Source organism: Lolium rigidum, chromosome 5, assembly GCF_022539505.1.
Source record: "Lolium rigidum isolate FL_2022 chromosome 5, APGP_CSIRO_Lrig_0.1, whole genome shotgun sequence".
Lineage (NCBI taxonomy): Eukaryota > Viridiplantae > Streptophyta > Magnoliopsida > Poales > Poaceae > Lolium > Lolium rigidum.
The window spans coordinates 72759320-72780391 of record NC_061512.1 but is presented as its reverse complement, the minus strand read 5'-3'; positions in this window follow the sequence as shown (position 1 = coordinate 72780391).

The following is a 21072-nucleotide window of genomic DNA, read 5'->3' as shown; positions in this document are numbered from 1 at the left end:
ATGAGTTTATGAAGCATGGTGATATTGTCTTGCCAAGGCCATCAACCCTGAAGAGCTTGCCTTGCATGAAGCCACAAAGTACCGCTTTGTGGTTGAAACCTTGAAGGGTATGGGCCTGTATGACCTTGTGTGCCTGAAGCCTGAGGATCACCAAGAGGATCCTACCTTCAGTCCTCTCCTAGTCCGTCAGTTCCACTGCACCATTTTCTTCCATGATGATGAGGACCGCACCATCACCTGGATGACTGGCAAGGAAAAGTACTCATGCACCTACTCTCAGTTCCGTGCAGCCATGGGTTGTGGTGGTGATCGTAATCCCGGGTACAAGATTCATTCACGGTCCAAGCTTACTAAGGGTGACATCTCCTTCTGCTATCCTCGCGAACCCTAGACCTGGACCTCCCACTATCTCTCGGGATGTATTACTCATACCTTGTTCTTGCCAAGATGTTCCGTGAAAGCCTCATCGGCAAGTCCGGCGACACAAGTGAAGTCGGGAACTATCACCTCAATCCGATGTACTATTGCCATCTCGACGGGATAAGGAAGATTGATGGGTGTGATCTTATCCACTTGTGAGCTGAAGCGTGCGGTTATGGAGCGCATGACTCCCAACTATGCTCGGTATGTTCGAGCGGATCATCAACTACATTGTCCCCGCTCCTCTCAACGTTTTTGGTGAGAAAGTCATCATGGACCCATTCAGGATACCTATTCAGGAGGCCACTCGTCCGGACGTTCCCTCCATGACGCCCTCCACTGAGCGCCGTTCCAAGGAGCGCCATGATCATCATGCTAGCTCCAGCTACTCTCAGCGCTCCAAGCATGGTGCTGCTCGCTTCTTCTCAAGCATGTGGCAAATGTGCAAGAACACCAATGATGTTGCACATCAGACCTTTACTATGACCCAGGAGACACGGAGGCGCCAGAATGAGTTCATGGCCTCACGGAACCACCCTGTTCCTCCTCCTGGACCTGAGATGGAGCCTGTGGTAGCGCCTCAGTGGGAGATGCCTCCCCTTACCGATGAGATGCTCCAGAACTTCGACTACTCTGTATATGCTCATGGTGCCATCCCTCCTAGGACTGCTCGTGCCTCTACCCCTGTTGAAGATGATGGTGATGAGGATGAGAGTCATGCGGCTGCACGCGGCGATGGCGAGTACTCATGGTCCACCGGGGATGAGATCTACTGATGACTGCGATAGCATCTCTCCTCTTTTCTTCGCCTTTTTGGTGTTCCGATGCCAAAGGGGGAGAAGAGAGTAGAGTCTAGGACCACGGGGTTCTTTGATTGCCACAAGCCATGGGAGTTGCTTTATTTGGATTTTATATGGCTTGTGCTTATTTGCTTTGAGTTTTCAAGAACCATTTGCTACTTCCAATAATTCGTGTATGGATATGTATGGACGACTATTATGTGTGCTACTCTATGTTAGGATGATTATGTGTGCTATGCTTATATATCTTGATATGCACATCTCCATACCATGCTTGTTTCCTAAAGATATTGGGGGAGCTTCTCATGTTCCACAAATGGTGCACTTTGCATTCAAACGCAAATTCTCCAAGTGCACACATTATGGGGGAGCTGTCGTAATATCTTATATGGAATCAAGGTTTAGAGCTTATCATAATATCTATTTGTGACTCTAGCTCGGTTTGTCATCGTATACAAAAAAGGGGGAGATTGTAAGGGTATTTTACCCTTATCCATTATTTTGGTAACAATGACACCGTGCTAGAGTATTTGACCTAATATGTTTATAAGGATAATCTCAGGTATTAGGCAATGAGGCATAAATGGTGTATCAAAGGAACAAGAAGGCTAAAGGAGACCCCCCACTTCAACAACAATCAAAAAGGGGTCTACAGCAGAAATCCGGTCTGCAGCCCGGTCCAACCGGGCCAGCAACCGGACTGTCCGGCGCACAACTCGGTCAACCGGTCGCCAACCGGGGAAGTCCGGCGCACGACCCGGTCGATCGGCCGCCAACCGGGGTCTTCAGCAGAACACAAGAAATCCGGTTGCCGACCGGTCAACCGGCCTACTGACCGGCGGGTCCGGCGCACGGCCCGGTCGACCGGTCGCCAACCGGGCGCCAACCGGAGGAGCTCCAGGACCAGCAAAGAGCGTCCGGTCACTGGTCCGGTCTGACCGGCCTCACCACCGGGCTGTCCGGTCTGTGGCCCGGTCAACCGGGTTTCTCGAGGAAAAAAGCTGAGGTGGCAAGTGACCAACGGCCATATTTCGAAGAACACTATAAATAGGCCTTCTCCTACCTCTGAACAGTTAGGAACTACACTACAAGCTGTTCTTGAGCTCTCTCTCTCTCTTACTCCATTGCTAGAAACACCAAAAGCCTCAGATCTCCCTCCTCCTCCACCCAAACTCAAATCCCTCCGGGGAATCGTTAGAGGAGGACCCGATCTACCGTTCTACCAAGCCAAATCTCATTCCCCCTTGTATTCATTGAGAAGCTTGCTTCCTAGGGTTCCTTGGAAACCCTAGGTGGGCAAGAGGAGTCCGGAAGCATTCGGGCTGTGGATTTGCTCCGGGCAAGATTGTGAAGGTTTGGAGGCTACCTCAAAGTCTACCACAAGTGAGTGAGCTATTCCTTCGTGGGATAGGCTCCGGAGAATAGGGTGAGCCTTCGTGGCGCGGGGAATCCTTCGTGGGACCTCCACTCCTCCAAACGTGACGTACCTTGTTGCAAAGCAAGGGAACACGGGAATACATCCTCGTCTCCGCGTGCTATCGGTTATCTCTAACCGAACTCCTTACTTGTGATTTAACTGCCTGTGAGAGCCTTCGTGCTCGAGTTAGTGGTATCCTCATATAGGTTGCTTCACCTAGTTTGCATTAGGCTCACCTTTATATTCCGCAAAGCCTAATATTGCAAAGAAAGAATTAAAATCTGTAGAAACCTATTCACCCCCCTCTAGGTTTACCATCTCTATACTTTCAATGTTGGTGATATGATCATTATTGGTGATGATCCTGAGTATATTGCCTTCGTCAAGGCTCGTCTTCGCGATCAGTTTCTTATGACTGATCTTGGTCCTCTTCGCTATTTTCTTGGCATTGAGGTTTCCTCCACTTCTGATGGCTTTTCTATCTCTCGGGAAAAGTACATTCAGGATCTTCTTGCTCGTGCTCGCTCTTGGGGATGAGCGCACGGTTGATACTCCTATGGAGCTTAATGTTAAGCTTCGTCCTACTGATGGTGATCCTCTTCCTGATCCCACCCGTTATCGCCATCTTGTTGGGAGTCTTGTTTATCTTGCTGTGACTCGTCCTGATATTTCTTATCCTGTCCATATTCTGAGTCAGTTTGTCTCAGCTCCTACCACTGTTCACTATAGTCACCTCCTCTGTGTTCTTCGTTACCTTCGTGGCACGATCACTCGTCGCCTTTTCTTTCCCCGTTCTAGCTCTCTCCAGCTCCAGTGCTACTCGGATGCTACATGGGCGAGTGATCCTACGGATCATCGTTCACTTTCTGCTTACTGTGTGTTTGTTGGTGGTTCGCTTGTTGCTTGGAAGACGAAGAAACAGGTAGCAGTTTCCCGTTCGAGTGTTGAGGCTGAGTTGCGGGCTATGGCTTTGTTGATTGATGAGGTGACCTAGTTACGGTGGTTGCTTGCAGATTTTGGGGTCTCTGTTACGACACCCACTCCACTTTTGTCTGACAGTACAGGTGCTATTAGTACTGCACGTGATCCGGTCAAGCATGAGCTGACCAAGCATATTGGTGTTGATGCTTTTTACACACGTGCTCGGAGTGCAGGATGATGTTGTTGCGGTTCATTATGTGCCTTCAGATTTGCAGTTGGCGGATTTCTTTACGAAGGCACAGACTCGAGCGCAACATGATTTCTTACTCTCCAAACTCAGTGTTGTGGATCCACCATGAGTTTGAGGGGGGGTGTTAGATGTATATATCTGTATATTGTAGTTTCCCCATATGTTAGGGGGATTTCTGCATATGTGCACTTGTACATGTACTATATATTGTGGCCTTTGGCCCCCTGGTAATACAATAACTATATTTCCCTAACAAAGAGAACATAAAGTATCATAACCATTACCCCTCCTAGTTTGTAGACAAAAACCGTGGATTGATTAGCACTCCCCGGTGACTACTTGTTGAGCCTTTTAGGACATGTTGTATAAAATTGTAAACCCTTCTAGATTCTACTCGAATATTTAGGAGATCCCCAGATTGGATCATCTTCTACTTTTCCATGTCAATAATTTTGTTAGTTGTTTGGCCTTTTTGTGGCGCTGGTGAGTACAACAAAGATATACTGGAAGTGGAACAACTTCATCCAACAATCACCAATTTAGAAGAAAGTATCACTAAAGGGTGCAATGTCGGCTACCTGAATAATTGATTCACACATGAGATGAAGTTGTCGGCAGGTTGTCCTTCATGAACCTGCTCCACAACACAACAACTTGGTCGTGAATGTGACGGTTCCAGGTTGCTCGACAACCTCGACCATGAAATTATGCACATCCGCGCCAACTCCGGCAATGCCGCACCAGGGAGGCACCCCTCACCCGCCGGCCTGGAATGTCACGCCTTAGACAGAGGCAGCGCCACCTAGGGAGTAAAGTGGAATAAAGGTGGCGCAGAAGGGTGTGTGTGTTAAGTTAACTTGTGGGTCCAGTGGGCTAGCCAGGAGGCGTGTGTGGGCGTGGATGCTGTGCGGTTATAAGCAGCGTGTGTGTGAGGAGAAAGTCAAGTTTTGAAGAAATAGATGAACAAAGCGAATTCCTCTCCTCTCTATGCTTTGGCCTATTTGTTGCTTCTTTCTTCCTTTGCAAGTTCATACCGCATCGTAGATCCGATCGGCAATCATACCGATAGTGAGATATTACACTTGGTATCAGATTTGGGGACGAATTCCTCGGGCGCGCTATCGTGGTTAAATTTCCTCTCCAGATTTGGGTTTCGTAATTCCAGGGTCGGGTTGGGGTTGAGTTCTTCGATTTCGATCGGAGAGCTTGATCGCGCTAAATCCACGCCTCGGTAGGCCCGATCCAGAAGTGGATCACCACGGCACCGTCCAAGGCATCGGCGCAGACCCGCGCGATCATCGCCGCGATGGGGGAAAAGGCGGACGAGACAGCCGCCACGCTCAAGCAGCTCCAAGCAAGTCTCGATCTGCTTCATGGCGTGGTGGAAGGGGTCGACACGAAGCAGCAACAGCTGCGCGTGCAGCTGGACCTCCAGGCCACGGCGATCGCGGACAGCACCGTCAGGCATGAGGACACGACAAAGATTCTGCACGCGTTGATGGTCCGCCTAAAGATCCCGGATCCAGATCCCGGCGATCCAGGGCTCTAAGACGAGGAAGAGGAGCCCGAGCACTACGAGATTGACCCTGCGGATCACGGCAAGGCGACGCACAATTACTCACCATGGCTCAGGAACACGCCGGGCGCGTCGACAAGTGCGGCGGGCGCGGGACCAACCGGTGGCGGTGGTGGCGGGGCTGGCATGGGCGGCGGAAGACCAGCCAGCTCGACTGCGGAAGTTCTCCTCGACGGTGGCGGAGGCGGTGGACGAGGTGGCACTGGTGGCGGGAGAACGAACACGCCAGGCCAGGAACAGGGCGGACGATCTCATATGCCCAAGATGTCATTTCCTCGTTTCTCCGGCGAGCATCCGCGGGTATGGCATGATCAGTGTCTCGACTACTTTCGTGTTTTCAATATTACCCCATCCTTGTGGTATACCACTGCTTCGCTCCACCTGGAGGGCAACGCAGCAATCTGGTTACAATCTTACAACCAACGACACACGATCAGAGGCTGGCCGCAGTTCATCACCGCAGTGGAAAGTGAATTTGGGGCAGATGACCAAAGAAAATCCATGAAATCGCTGCTGCAGTTGAGGCAAACAGAAGCAGTGCAGGCATACATAGTGGAGTTCCAGTCCTTGATGTACCGAGTGCCGATGTTCAATCCTAACTATGACGTGCAGTTCTTCTTGTCGCAGTTCATCAAGGGTCTCAAATCAGAAATGCGAGCCGCAGTGGAGTCGCAGGTTCCTGAAACACTTGAGCGAGCTTTTCTCATCGCTCGAGTTCAGCAGGAGGTCCAAGATGATACACGTACCAGAGGCACCAGAGCATACAACCGCCCTGAACAAGCGCAACAGAGAGAGGTCCCTAAACCAGCTATGAAATTTGCTACAGGTGAGCTGTGGAAAGATAGGCAACTCAGAGAGTACAGGAAGCTCCACAATCAGTGTTATCGATGTGGTGAACAGTACAACCCGGCTCACAAATGTGGCCAAAAGTCAGCTGTCGCTCTTAATGCAATTGAAGCTCCAGTGGAAGAAGAGTGTCCTATTCTCCTGTCAGAAGAAGTGCTCAACTTATTGGAACTGCAGGATGTGGCTATTGCTGAACAATTGAGTTTGTCTTTGCATGCTATGGCGGGTTCTGAAGGAGCTGAAACTCTCAGACTCAGGGCATTGGTGGGTGACCAGGCACTGATTTGTTGACTCTGGTAGCAGCAGTTCGTTCTTACATTCTCAGTTACTAGACAGAATTGACTGCAAGGTAGTAGACGCACCCAAGGCAAAAGTAAAAGTAGCCAATGGGGAATACATATACTCAACTCAGATTGTCCCTGAGTTTACTTGGTGGTCACATGGAGCATCGTTTGTAACTCCTATGCGGGTGCTTGATTTGGGGGCATACGATGCAATTCTAGGGATGGATTGGCTCAAGAAACACAGTCCAATGAACACTGATTGGAACAAGAAGACACTCTCATTCGATCATCAAGGCAAACAAGTGGTACTGCGAGGATTGCAATCTACCTCAGCAACTTCAGTCAAAGAGGTACCAGCGGAGCAAGTAGCCAAGTGGATGAAAGGCCACGACATCTGGGCTATGGCAGTGATGCATACTGAGGGTTCAGCCACGGAGATCACTTCGGCTATAGAGGCACCAGAAATACAGCAGCTGTTGCAAGATCTTAACTCTGTATTTGCAGAACCGACAACCTTGCCACCTCCACGCGAATATGACCACGCAATTACTCTCAAGCCAGAGGCAGCTCATTTCAATTCAAGGCCATACCGATATTCTCCTGCTCACAAGGATGAAATCGAAAAACAAGTTTGGCAATGTTGGCAGCAGGGATAATTGTACCAAGCATGTCCCCATTCGCTTCACCTGTGCTGCTAGTGTTGAAAAAGGACGGTACATGGCGGTTTTGTGTGGACTACAGAAGACTGAATGAACTCACGGTTAAAAACGTGTTTCCGATGCCGGTAATTGATGAGCTGCTTGACGAATTGGGGGGCGCTGCAATCTTTTCCAAGTTAGATCTACGAGCAGGATACCACCAGATTCGCATGCTTCCTGCTGATGAGGCCAAAACGGCGTTCAAAACTCATTTGGGCCATTACCAATTCAGAGTGATGCTTTTTGGGCTGTGCAACGCACCAGCCACTTTTCAATGTGTCATGAACAGTGTGCTGAAGCCGTGTTTGCGTCGATTTGTTCTTGTTTTTATGGACGACATTCTGGTGTACAACAAAACAATGGAAGACCACGTGGAACATCTCAGGGAAGTGCTGGCACTACTTCAAGAGCAGCAACTGTTTGTGAAAGCAAGCAAATGTTCGTTTGCGTGTTCCACTCTGGAGTATTTGGGCCATATCATATCAGCACAAGGTGTTGTTACTGTTCCAAACAAGGCCCAGGCAATGAAAGATTGGCCTCAACCGACAAATGTGACAGAGTTGAGGGGGTTCTTGGGATTAACAGGCTACTACCGCAAATTTGTGCGAAACTATGGAATTATCGCCAGGCCTCTCACCAACTTATTGAAGAAGCACAAAGAGTTCATCTGGGATGCCATTGCAGAATAAGCCTTTACAGCTCTCAAGGAGGCAATGATGACAACACCTGTTCTCCAATTGCCAGATTTCTCAAAAACCTTTGTGGTGGAAACAGATGCTTGTGGCACTGGGATCGACGCAGTTTTGATGCAAGATGGCCACCCTCTGGCGTTCCTTAGCAAACCCTTGAGCAAACTCCATCTACAACTCTCAATATATGAGAAAGAATTCCTTGCACTCCTCATGGCAGTTGACCGTTGGCGCCCTTATTTGCAGCGAGAAGAATTCATTATCAAGACTGACCATCACAGCTTGTGCTTCCTGGAGGACCAAAATCTTTAGTCTCCACTGCAACGCAAGGCGAGCGCCAGACTCATGGGGCTCCATTTTCGTATACAATACAAGAAAGGAGCAGAGAACCATGCGGCAGACTCTTTGTCCCGGGTGGGTCACATGCTAGCTCTCCAAAGTTGCTCAGAGGTACAACCAGCCTGGATTCAGGAGGTCATCAACACCTATGCAACTGACCCTGATGCACAAACGAAACTGGCTGCTCTAGCAGTGCTCAGCCCAGATGACCAAGGGTTTGAGTTGGCTCAAGGAGTTATCAAAGTACATGGCCGCATGTGGGTGGGTGCTAATTCGGCCCTCCAAACGAAGCTGATCACAGCGATGCATTCTAGTGCTGTAGGTGGTCACTCAGGGACTCAAGCCACCTATCAGAGGATAAAGAGGCTTTTTGCGTGGAAGGGACTGAAAGCAGCGGTGGCTGAATTTGTGAAGCAGTGCAGTGTGTGCCAACATGCCAAACACACCACAACACATCCTCAGGGTTTGCTCCAACCTCTTCCTGTGCCAGACGGAGCTTGGCGAGATATCACAATGGATTTCATCGAAGGCTTGACAATGTCTGAAGGAATAGATGTTATACTGGTCGTCGTCGACAGATTCACCAAAGTGGCCCATTTCCTCCCACTTAAACACCCATACACAGCACCAAAAGTGGCTCGAGTGTTTGTGGATGGCATTGTGAAGTTACATGGCATGCCCAGGTTGATCACATCTGATAGAGACACCATTTTCACCAGCAATTTTTGGAAGCAGTTGTTCCAGTCCCTGGGAACGAAATTGAACTACACAACGGCATACCATCCGCAAACAGATGGGCAGAGTGAAAGGGTGAACCAGTGTCTAGAAATGTTCTTACGCTGCATGGTACAAGAAGACCCAAAACAGTGGAGAAGATGGTTGCCCCTGGCTGAGTTCTGGTACAATGCCACCGTGCACTCCTCCATCGGTTGTTCCCCATTCAAGGCCTTGTACGGACATGAGCCCAATCTGGGTGCAATGCCAGAACTGGGTTCCGCTCTCCATCCTACAGTCGAGGGAGTGATCATGGAAAGAGCACAACAGATAGAATCTCCGAAGAAACATTTATCTGCAGCGCAGCTGCGGATGAAAACGTTCGCTGACAGGAATCACACAGAGAAGCAGTTCCAAGTCGGCGACAATGTGCTGCTGAAACTGCAACCTTATGCTCAAGCTACGGTGATCAACAGACCGTTCCCAAAGCTGGCCTACAAATATTTTGGTCCATATAAGATACTTGACAAGGTTGGGCAAGTTTCATATCGCCTGGAGCTCCCAGAAGGCACCAAGGTACACAATGTCTTTCATGTGTCCCAGATAAAGGAATTTCGTCCCGATTACACTCCTATGTTTCGAGAGTTGCCCAAGCTACCTCTGTTGGACTCCACCGACACAACTCCATAGAAGATCCTAGATCGCCGCCTGGCAAAGAAGGGTAATGCAGCTCTGTCACAAGTGTTGATCAAATGGAAACATTTACCGGAGGACACAACAACTTGGGAAGATTGGAACACTTTGAAGGCGCGTTTTCCTGATGTACTTACTTGGGGACAAGCAAGTTCTCCTGAGGGGGAACCTGTCACGCCTTAGACAGAGGCATCGCCACCTAGGGAGTAAAGTGGAATAAAGGTGGCGCAGAAGGGTGTGTGTGTTAAGTTAACTTGTGGGTCCAGTGGGCCAGCCAGGAGGCGTGTGTGGGCGTGGGTGCTGTGCGGCTATAAGCAGCGTGTGTGTGAGGAGAAAGTCAAGTTTTGAAGAAATAGATGAACAAAGAGAATTCCTCTCCTCTCTATGCTTTGGCCTATCTGTTGCTTCTTTCTTCCTTTGCAAGTTCATACCGCATCGTAGATCTGATCGGCAATCATACCGATAGTGAGATATTACATGGAAATAGGGAGGAATCTGGAGCAGCGCCGTGCGGCCACCAGATCACCGGCCTTGAGTGAGGAGGAATCTGGAGCGGCGCGTGCGGCCGCCCATGGAGCTCATCCACCGGCCCAGATTTGTTCGTCGCCGCGTCGACACTGACGAAGGAGATGTTGCGCATCAAGGGGTAGATCCGTAGATGCATCCTACGAAGCAATGGCTGGGCGGGCTTCTCCCATTACCGTGTTGCCTCGAGAGAGGGAGGAGGGCTCAGGTCCTCCTCCGCCCCGCTTGCCACCTCGGGAGGAAAGAACAACGTGATGCCTGGTGGGTAGCACGGTTGCCAGGGAGAGAAAAAAATTGGGGTACCGGCCTGGGAAGGAGGCTGGGGCGGAGCCGCTCGGCCGGAGAAAGAGGAGCGCCGCTCGGAAGGGAGGGGATGATACGTGAGAAGTTAGGAATTAGGAGAGAGTCTTCCAGAAAAGCCCTCACAAAGGATACATGTGCCAGGATGAGAGGATGTGTCACAGAATCGAGCCGAAGCTACCGATGTAAATAGTAGCGACATAATCACCGGAACCATCCTGAGAAAAGGCCCGGGAGCCGGTAACCGGTAACACCCCCACCTAAAAAAAAAGGAAAAACTGAAAAGACCGATCAGTTGAATAGAAGAGGAAATTAAAAGAGGAACCACACGGTCGTACCGTGACTGGATTAGCGAAAGGATAAATAGCCTATCTACAGTAGTAGCGTTGCTGTGAGATCGGTAAATTGACTAACTTTTATATAGGGTATAATTGGCGGACACCGCTAGTCATATTCAGGGCAGGTGTACATCTAGCGGTGGAGCCGTCGAACTTGTAGATCGTCATTTCAGGACGAAGGCCTGAATCTTGAAATCCACCGTGTCGTTATACTGGAGATCATACTTGTGGACGATCTGCGGACAATTCCTCCCTGCCACCATCTGGCCATCGTGATAGGCGACCTGCATGCACTCGTCGCAACAGTGGCTGGCGGTCACCTCACATTGCGGGCGCTGGGATCTTGATCCACTCCATCGGGCCTTGCTAGAACGATGGTAGAACGATGAGTATGTGCAAATTCATGTCCAGTTGGACGTAGCAGCGGTGAGGAATGAGGGCCCTGGGGATGTACCCGAGCTTCGACTGACGGCCATGGGTTTGCGATGGCACCGCCACTGCATGTACCCTTCCTAACACCACCGGCTTAGTGCCTTCGTCGAGAGGTTCAAAGTGAGCTGGTCCTAGTACCTAGGTGGAGACTGCCATCCCCTCCCCACAGTGTCTCAGTCCAACTTAACAACATTGCCGGTACATAGACAAAGATGCATGATAAATGTACAGCTAGATCATGCCAATGCACAATTAAATTATGCCAATGCAATGTGCAAGTAGATCATTCCAATCGACAAATGCAGAGCAAGTACTAGAACAAATATAGTACAAGGACAATGCACAAATGGTTCATTACGGTGCATAAGTACAATTACCATGGATCATGCACAATTAGTGCATTTTCCAATTTAGCCAGTGCACAGATCAGAAATGCATACATTAGCAATGTTCAAATTGGGCAATGCCGAATCCACAATGTCCATATGAACTCGAATCTACACCAATCTAAATAGAATGTACACGCATCTACACTAAACCACTAATGTGAACCTCGGCTGATCGCCAGAGATGCAAAATCAACCACCGCTAACCGCACTAAAAGTCCTAACCGCTTATCGAATCCACAAGTTGAAAGTAATTATAGTGGAGAAATTGGGGGCCGGAGTTGCAGACGAAGCCCTCGAAGCCGAGGATGAAACCCCCATGCTAGGGTTCCTGCCGCTGCCGCGGGCGGAAAAAATCCCTCCAAGTCAGTCAGGATTGGCCTTGCGGACACATGCGCCTTCCTCGCGGCCGCCCTGGAGCTCCCGGCTAGTGATGTGACCGCCATTGTGGGCACCCTCATTGCACATGGCCTCGAGAACACTAGGGAAGACAATTTGAGCATCCACACCAAATCGTTCTCATTATCGGTCACTTGTTTGTCAAGTTCGTTGGTGGCCTAGAGTTCTTGCGCACGTTAAAGGGCCACCACGGAGGAGGTGGAGGAGCACTGGCCATTGAGAGCAACGCTAAATAAGGTGAGCGAGTGGGGGTTTCAACAATAAGGGGAGTGAAATTGGGAGTTAAGGGGGAACATCCCGTCTTGTGCGGGTCCCAATGCATGAAGAGGAAGGGCACGAATCCAGGTCACACGGAACTGCCCGAATCATTCATGCCTTAGAGGCACCTTTTAAGTCGATGCACAAATTTCATGCGACCTAGCTATTTCCGGCCGGCTAGATGCGAGGAACGAGGCATGCCAAACTAGTCCACATTGAATCAAAATCAACCCGAGATGTTGACACGAATCATTCATACATGTCTCAGTTTTTCTTTTCGAAACACAGTACCGTAGAGGCTCACACATACATACATACACTCACCCCTATGAATTCACGCACGCACATCCTACCTCTCTAAGATCTTCGAAAGACTGAGTCTAAGAAACTGATCTGGCGGGTCTTGAGATTGAAGAAGTCACCTCGAACGTCTCGATGTTGACGAGAACGTCTCCTCCCACTGAAGAATATTCTGCCTTTTAATAAAACGTTAAAGTGTCAAATCTGAAATTTGAACTCTGGTAGATTGTGTTTAATTCTCGTCTGCAATGCTCAGTTGCATCGGCAAAACCAAAGGCAGAACAGGCACACCACCAACTCTGGGTAATAGCTGCAATCTTCGTCTGTGTGATCTTTCCGTCCCAATATGCAGCTGCGACTTGGACAAACTTAAGGCTGTGCACCAAACCATACTAAACAATACTAGGAGCTTGGGGGATACCGCTAGTACCGTAACATTTTTAGAGCCGCTATAATGCTATAACGTTGCAATAAATAGCGAGCTTAGTGCCGCTAATACCGAGATTAGCGCCATAGCGACCAATACGTTATACCGCCGCTAAAACGTCGAAATAGCGCACTATTTTTTTCCATGGCCCCAGCGCATTAGCGCATTAGTGGCGCCCCACACCAGGCCTGCCCCCAAACCCTTGCAGCAAAGCAGCTTCAAATTGGGTTGCTCGAATTTCTTGCACAAAGCATACAAATTAACTGAATCTTTGCAGTAACAAGCTATATATAAAAAAGATGGTGTAAATCATATCTGGTGTATTTGTTGAAAAATTATGTCATTGCAGAAGTTCCTTCTGCTGATCCACTCTTTCAAATCAGCAGACAACATGAACGAACTATGCGCTAACTTGCTACGATTTAACAGACCATGATTTCTGCAGCTTCACTTGTGGATTTTACCATAGCATTTGTGAATTTGACACCATCTTTTTTGTGTCTATTTTGTTTTGGAAACTTGCTACGATATAAAAGACCATGATTTCTGCAGTTTTTTGTTAAGATATTTTGGTCTCATAGCGAGAGCTAGATTTGAAGGATCAATAAAATCCTATGGTAATGGGTTGTATTCCCAACCAATGAATTTTCTTCTAGTCATAGGATTTCCTATGATAAAATCCATAAATGCCATTAAATTTCCATCATGTATCATTATTTCTCTTCACAAAGTACAAAATCATACAAATACAATTATAATAATTTGTAGTTGGAATTCTATGATCCCACAATATGCAAAAGAAATTCCAATGTATTTATTTCAAGAGGATAATTCTGACAACACGCACACGGAAAATATATTGAAACCCCTTGGTAGGTAAAAACAAGCATGCTAGCACCACTAGATAATGTCTCCTTGGTATCTGTGGAGCTCTAGTGTTTGCATGGATAGCAACATTTACATGACCCAGTAAAAAATCCAGGTTTACAAAATCCACTTGGCCAACCCTCGTTCTGACAAGCAAATTTGCAAAGTGGGTCATACTGACATCCACCATGGTGCGAGGCACTTGGTTTCACACACCAGCCATCTAGACACCCGTTTGGCTCACCTTTTTTTGACAATTCATACACCAATATAATGAAATGAAATGAATACATGTGAGAGAAAAAAAATCTGAAAACCGAACAATAACAATTTTACTGATGATAAAGCAATTATTAAGCTAATGGATGTTTCATTTACCTGCAGCCACCACTAGCAGCAACGCCATGATGATGTGCAAGTACAGCTTTCGTAGTGAGTCCATTCTTACAATATAAGTCAAAACTGTATCGGGAGAATGATGGCACCTTACTCTTATATACACATAGAAGGAACAAAATCCACGTTGTAGACGGAAAATTGGTTTTGATACTATAATAAATAGGTAATAGGATATTAGAATAATATTTTTAGAAACGGTAATTAAGGAATCCATTTAATTGGGCATTTGGTCCTTAAATTTGGGGTTGCATGACGTTTTTTCAGATCTTGCATTTTTATACTGTCAAATCTGGTGAGATCTGGTACATATCGGAAGGTTTTAATGTTTCCGTTTAAAGCGTATCAAATCTGATTTGATAATAAAGATTAATTATTGCTCTAAAAATATATAATTATTCTTCTTATTTTCTTTTATTGGATGCATGAAAGAAAATCCCGATCCATAGAAATGATTTTATTCCGATTGTTGTGGCACTAAAAAAGGAATGACGCTCCCTCCGCTTAATTAACACCCTAAAACAGACATGTCATGAGAGTAGTTATTGTTGCCGTGCATACTACGGGAAAAGGTCAAGGTACAGACGATCAGAATCTGTGCCGATGACTTTTTGTCGGAGCCATTGGCACACGGGTTCAAACAGGGCAGGCCACGAAGCAAGCCATCGGCATAGGAAGGCATAGGGCAACCTGTACCGATGGGGCCCGTTTGCATAGTAAAAAGGTCGTCGGCACAAGCCTGGCTTGGCTATCTGCACAGGAAAGTCGTCGGCACAGGAAGGCCATCGGCACAGGGTTTCCGCTGTGACGGAGAGGCAATGGCGTAACGGATTTAGGACTATGCCGACGGCTCGATTTTTTTTCTTTTTTCCCTCTCTAGTCCTATGCCGACGGCTGGCCGTCGGCACAAGCTATTATTTTTCTCCACGCACCTCCCGGGAATCGCCTTTTCAGTTATAAAAATTTATATAAGAAAATGTTAAAAATTTCAAAAAATAAAATCTTTTGAGTTGGCCATGTATTATGTATTCTAGTTGTTAGGAAAGTTAACAAAACATGAATTTTGATATATTATGCAAAATGGCGCCATGTTGCATGTCGCGATCCCGGAGGTCAGGGCTAGACAAACCCAGATATCACATCTGGCATAAGTCTAACCTAGATCTCTAGGGCCTATAGGGTGAGAATCGGTAACACAACAGTGACTCTACGACTTCAAAGCCGATATATTACAACTCTTAGCAGAGTTAAGATCCAAATTTATTACACGCAGAGGTCACTGACCACAATTCAACAAGCAACGGAAAGCAAATTATGTTATCTAGATAACAAGACTGCAAACGGCCTAAGAGGCCATAACATAAGGCGACGTCCCAGCCCATAAGTCTCAGGCTGCCGCCTGAGGAACTCCGAACTACTCGTCGACGTCAAGGTAGAAGCCGCCATCCGTTGGAAGAACTTCTTCTGAAACAAAGCATCACTAGTAGGAAAACCCTTATAGGCGGAGCTTAGTTCTGTGGCGCACCATTAAAAATGCGCCACAGAAATTTATTTTGTGGCGCACCAGGCGAGGTGCGCCACATAAATAGCTTAATTTTGTGGCGCACTGATACGTCTCCGACGTATCGATAATTTCTTATGTTCTATGCCATATTATTGATGATACTGATGACCCACAAGTATAGGGGGTGTATCGTAGTATCTTCGATAAGTAAGAATGTCGATCCCAACGAGGAGCAGAAGGTATTGACAGGCAGTTTTGATGAAGGATTCACTGTAAATGCTCACAGACAAGTATTCAGGGGGTTTTGATGTAACGGATGAATAAAGTACGAGTAAGTAAAATGCGAGAGAAATAATTGCAGCGAGTGGCCCAATCCTTTTTAGCACAAAGGACAAGCCGGTTTGTTTACTTATAATGACCAAACGTTCTCGAGGACACACGGGATTTTAGTCTAGTGCTTTCGCAACATACAGTTGATTAATCTTCATTGTTTTGATAAGTGTTGTATGGGTGAACCTGTGCTAATGTACCGCCCTTCCTAGGACTAATACATACTTGTGATTATACCCCTTGCAAGCATCCGCAACTACAAGAAAGTAATTAAGATAAATCTAACCACAGCCTTAAACTCGAGATCCTGCGATCCCTCCTGCATCGATATACCAACGGGGTTTAGGTTTCGTCACTCCGGCAACCCCGCAATTGGCAAACGAGTACAAGATGCATTCCCCTAGGCCAATAAATGGTGAAGTGTCGTGTAGTCGACGTTCACACGACACCACTAGAAGAATAACACCACAACTTAAATATCATAACATTGAATATTACTCAACCATAGTTCACTACTAACAATTAGACTTCACCCATGTCCTCAAGAACTAAACGAACTACTCACGAGACATCATATGGAACATGATCAGAGGTGATATGATGATGAATAACAATCTGAACATAGACCTTGGTTCAATGGTTTCACTCAATAGCATAAACAACAAGTAGAAATCAGTATCGGGAGAGTTTCCCCTATCAAACAATCAAGATCAAACCCAAATTGCTACAGCGGTGACGATGTCCAGCGGTGGAGATGGCGGTGATGATGGTGGAGATGATGATGATGGTGATGGAGATGATGTCCAGCTCGATGGCGGTGACGATGGCGTCGATTTCCCCCTCCGGGAGGGAATTTCCCGGCGGATTCCTGCCCGCCGGAGAGCTCTTTTCTCTCTCGGTGTTCTCCGCCCCGCAGAGGCGGCCGTAACCCTTCGTGAGGATTCCTCCGTGGCTTAGGTCTTCGGGACGAAGGGTTTCGCGAAGAAAAGGAGGCGAAAGAGGCCGAGGGGGCCCCACACCACATGGTGGCGCGGCCGAGCCATGGGCCGCGCCACCCTATGGTGTGGGCCCACCCTGGGTCCAGCTCGGCTCCCCTCTCGGCTTCCTCCGTCATATGGAAAAATAGGATTTTCTGTAAAACTTCCTTCCACAGCTTGATCTTCCGAAATATCGCATCCCGACGGTGCTTTTTCCGAACAGAATCTCGGCTCCGGTGCTCAATCTCCAAATAATCATGAAACATGCAAAATAGATGAAATAACATAAGTATTGTGTCCCAATATGAAATATATCAATGAATAACAACAAATTATGATATAAAATAGTGATGCAAATTGGACGTATCAACTCCCCCAAGCTTAGACTTCGCTTGTCCCCAAGCGAAACTGAACTCTGTAAACAGGTCCACATGTTTATGGAGTGAAGAGTCGATAAATAAAATACGGGCAAGAAGCATCATATTCATTCACACAAGACATTATAGTAAACAATTTCCTCATACAACTCAATCTTGAAACAAGTATAAGGTAATCACAAATAAAGGTGCATAAGAAATCATAATTGGTGATGGCAAACTTTGTTCTTGGTCAGAGAACAGTTAACAGATTATACTTATCTATTGAGCAGCGCTCTTATAATAAAGCTTATGGTAAACTTGCATACTCAATTATATTAATAATTGATGACTTTCAAAGCTATATTCATTCAGGTAAAACTTGTACTAAACAAGAAAGAGTAAAGACATGATGAAGCAAATCACAATATAATAGGTTGAATCACAACAACTCAAATGCTTGCTTGAGATGGAGGGAAGTAGGTTTACTGACTCAACATAAAGTAAAAGACAGGCCCTTCGCAGAGGGAAGCAGAGATTATATCATGTGCTAGAGCTTTTTCAGTTTTTAAATCATATAAAGAGAATAAAAGTAAAGTTTTGAGAGGTGTTTGTTGTTGTCAACGACTGGTAGCGGGTACTCTAACCCCCTTGCCAAACAGAACTCCAAAGAGCGGCTCCCATGAAGGACGTTATCTCTACCAGCAAGGTAGATCATCCCTCTTCTCTTTTGTTTGCACATGTATTTTAGTTTATTTAAGGATGACACTCCCCCCAACCTTTGCTTACACAAGCCATGGCTAACCGAATCCTCGGGTGCCTTCCAACAATCTCATACCATGGAGGAGTGTCTATTGCAAAATTAAGTTGCTTATCGATGAATCGGAGGCAAAACATGTGAAGAGAATTATTAATGAAAGTTGATTAATTGGGGCTGGGAACCCCGTGGCCAGCTCTTATTGCAAAATTATAGGATAAGTGGATGAAGCGATTAGTCCTTTAGTGGAGGCTGCCTAACAAGACTGAAAGATAAAACACCACATACTTCCTCATGAGCTATAAAACATTGACACAAATAAGAAGTAATAAGTTTTGAATTGTTTAAAGGTAGCACATTGATGCGTGTAGTTGACACGTCCGTTGGGAACCCCAAGAGGAAGGTGTGATGCGCACAGCGGCAAGTTTCCCTCAGTAAGAAACCAAGGTTTAATCGAACCAGGAGGAGTCAAGAAGCACGTTGAAGGTTGATGGCGGCGGGATGTAGTGCGGCGCAACACCGGAGATTCCGGCGCCAACGTGGAACCTGCACAACACAACCAAAGTACTTTGCCCCAACGAAACAGTGAGGTTGTCAATCTCACCGGCTTGCTGTAACAAAGGATTAACCGTATTGTGTGGAAGATGATTGTTTATAGAGAAAACAGTAAAAGCAAGTATTGCAGCAGATTTGTATTTCAGTATTAAAAGAATGGACCGGGGTCCACAGTTCACTAGAGGTGTCTCTCCCATAAGATAAAAGCATGTTGGGTGAACAAATTACAGTCGGGCAATTGAAAAATAGAGAGGGCATAACAATGCACATACATGACATGATAAGTATAGTGAGATTTAATTGGGCATTACGACAAAGTACATAGACCGCCATCCAACTGCATCTATGCCTAAAAAGTCCACCTTCGAGGTTATCATCCGAACCCCCTCCAAGTATTAAGTTGCAAAGCAACGGACAATTGCATTAAGTATGGTGCGTAATGTAATCAACAACTACATCCTCGGACATAGCGCCAATGTTTTATCCCTAGTGGCAATAGCACAACACAACCTTAGAACTTTCTCGTCATCGTCCTGAGTGTCAATGCAGGCATGAACCCACTATCGAGCATAAATACTCCCTCTTGGAGTTAAAAGCAGAAACTTGGCCGAGCCTCTACTAGTAACGGAGAGCATGCAAGATCATAAACAACACATATGTAATAACTTGATAATTAACATGACATGGTATTCTCTATCCATCGGATCCCGACAAAAACAACATAGAGTATTACAGATAGATGATCTTGATCATGTTAGGCAGCTCACAAGATCCAACAATGAAGCACAATGAGGAGAAGACAACCCTCTAGCTACTGCTATGGACCCATAGTCCAGGGGTGAACTACTCACTCATCACTCCGGAGGCGACCATGGCGGTGTAGAGTCCTCCGGGAGATGAATCCCCTCTCCGGCAGGGTGCCGGAGGAGATCTCCAGGATCCCCCGAGATGGGATCGGCGCGCGGCGTCTCGATAAGGTTTTCCGTATCGTGGTTTTTCGCATCGGGGTTTCGCGACGGAGGCTTTAAGTAGGCGGAAGGGCAGAGTCGGGGGCTAACGAGGGGCCCACACCACGGGCGGCGCGGCCCCCCTTGGCCGCGCCGCCATGTGGTGTCGCCACCTCGTGGCCCCACTTCGTATGCTCTTCGGTCTTCTCGGAAGGTTCGTGGCAAAATAGGCCCCCGGGTCTTCGTTTCGTCCAATTCCGAGAATATTTCGTTACTAGGATTTCTGAAACCAAAAACAGCAGAAAAGTGAACCGGCACTTCGGCATCTTGTTAATAGGTTAGTTCCAGAAAATGCACGAATATGACATAAAGTGTGCATAAAACATGTAGGTATCATCAATAATATGGCATAGAACATAAGAAATTATCGATACGTCGGAGACGTATCACACATGAAGTATTTACTTGGAATGGCAGAAAATACCATGCAGTAGGTAGATATGGTGGACACAATTGGCATAGGTTTGGGTTCAGGTTTGGATGCACGAGAAGTATTCCCTCTCGCACGGGTCTTTGGCTAGCAAGGTTAAATAGCAAGCATTGGAGTTGAGGGAAACAAACAAATATACATGTGATAGAAACAATCATGCATCTTACTTGTAAGCACAAACAGTTTTAACTTCAGAATACTAAGCTAAGAACCGATAAGAAAGATAATAACATCTTCTACATTTATTTCCTATATTCTTCTTAAACTCAAAGTGTTGTTGCTATTGACCATTGCTAAGTTTGCCAAAACCAAATAGATTTACTCAATGCTCCCAAAGTGGTACCAATACTAAAATCAAGATCAATCATATAGTAGAAATTGCAAACTAAAATAAGGTGTGTAATATGTAAATGATAAGACTTCTCATTAATATTCCATAACGATAACTCACACCAAGGGATACATAGACAAACTAAAGGAGAGATACTTCCACACTGCAACCCATCTCATACGATAACTTCCCTACTCATGATATGACACTACTTGATAGTAAAAAGTAAAAGGTAGTGATAATGTGATACCGCGGCACTCCCCAAGCTTGGGACAAACCAAGGGGATGCCAATACCGATGATGGATTACTCCTTTGGCGATGGTGGTGATGAATTCCTCACAAGCTTCTCCACAAGCTCCCGAAGCTCAGTCGATCTTGTACATGAGGTTGCGGATCATCTCCGAATTGTGCTCGACGCGATTAAGAAGTATGTCCGACGGCGAGTCCCAATTCTTGGAGTTATTTCCCCAACCTTCAGCTTCGAAGCTTCGTCCTTCCCGCAGCGTGTTAGAACGATCTATATCCCAATTGCTAGGCAATGCTGCCTTG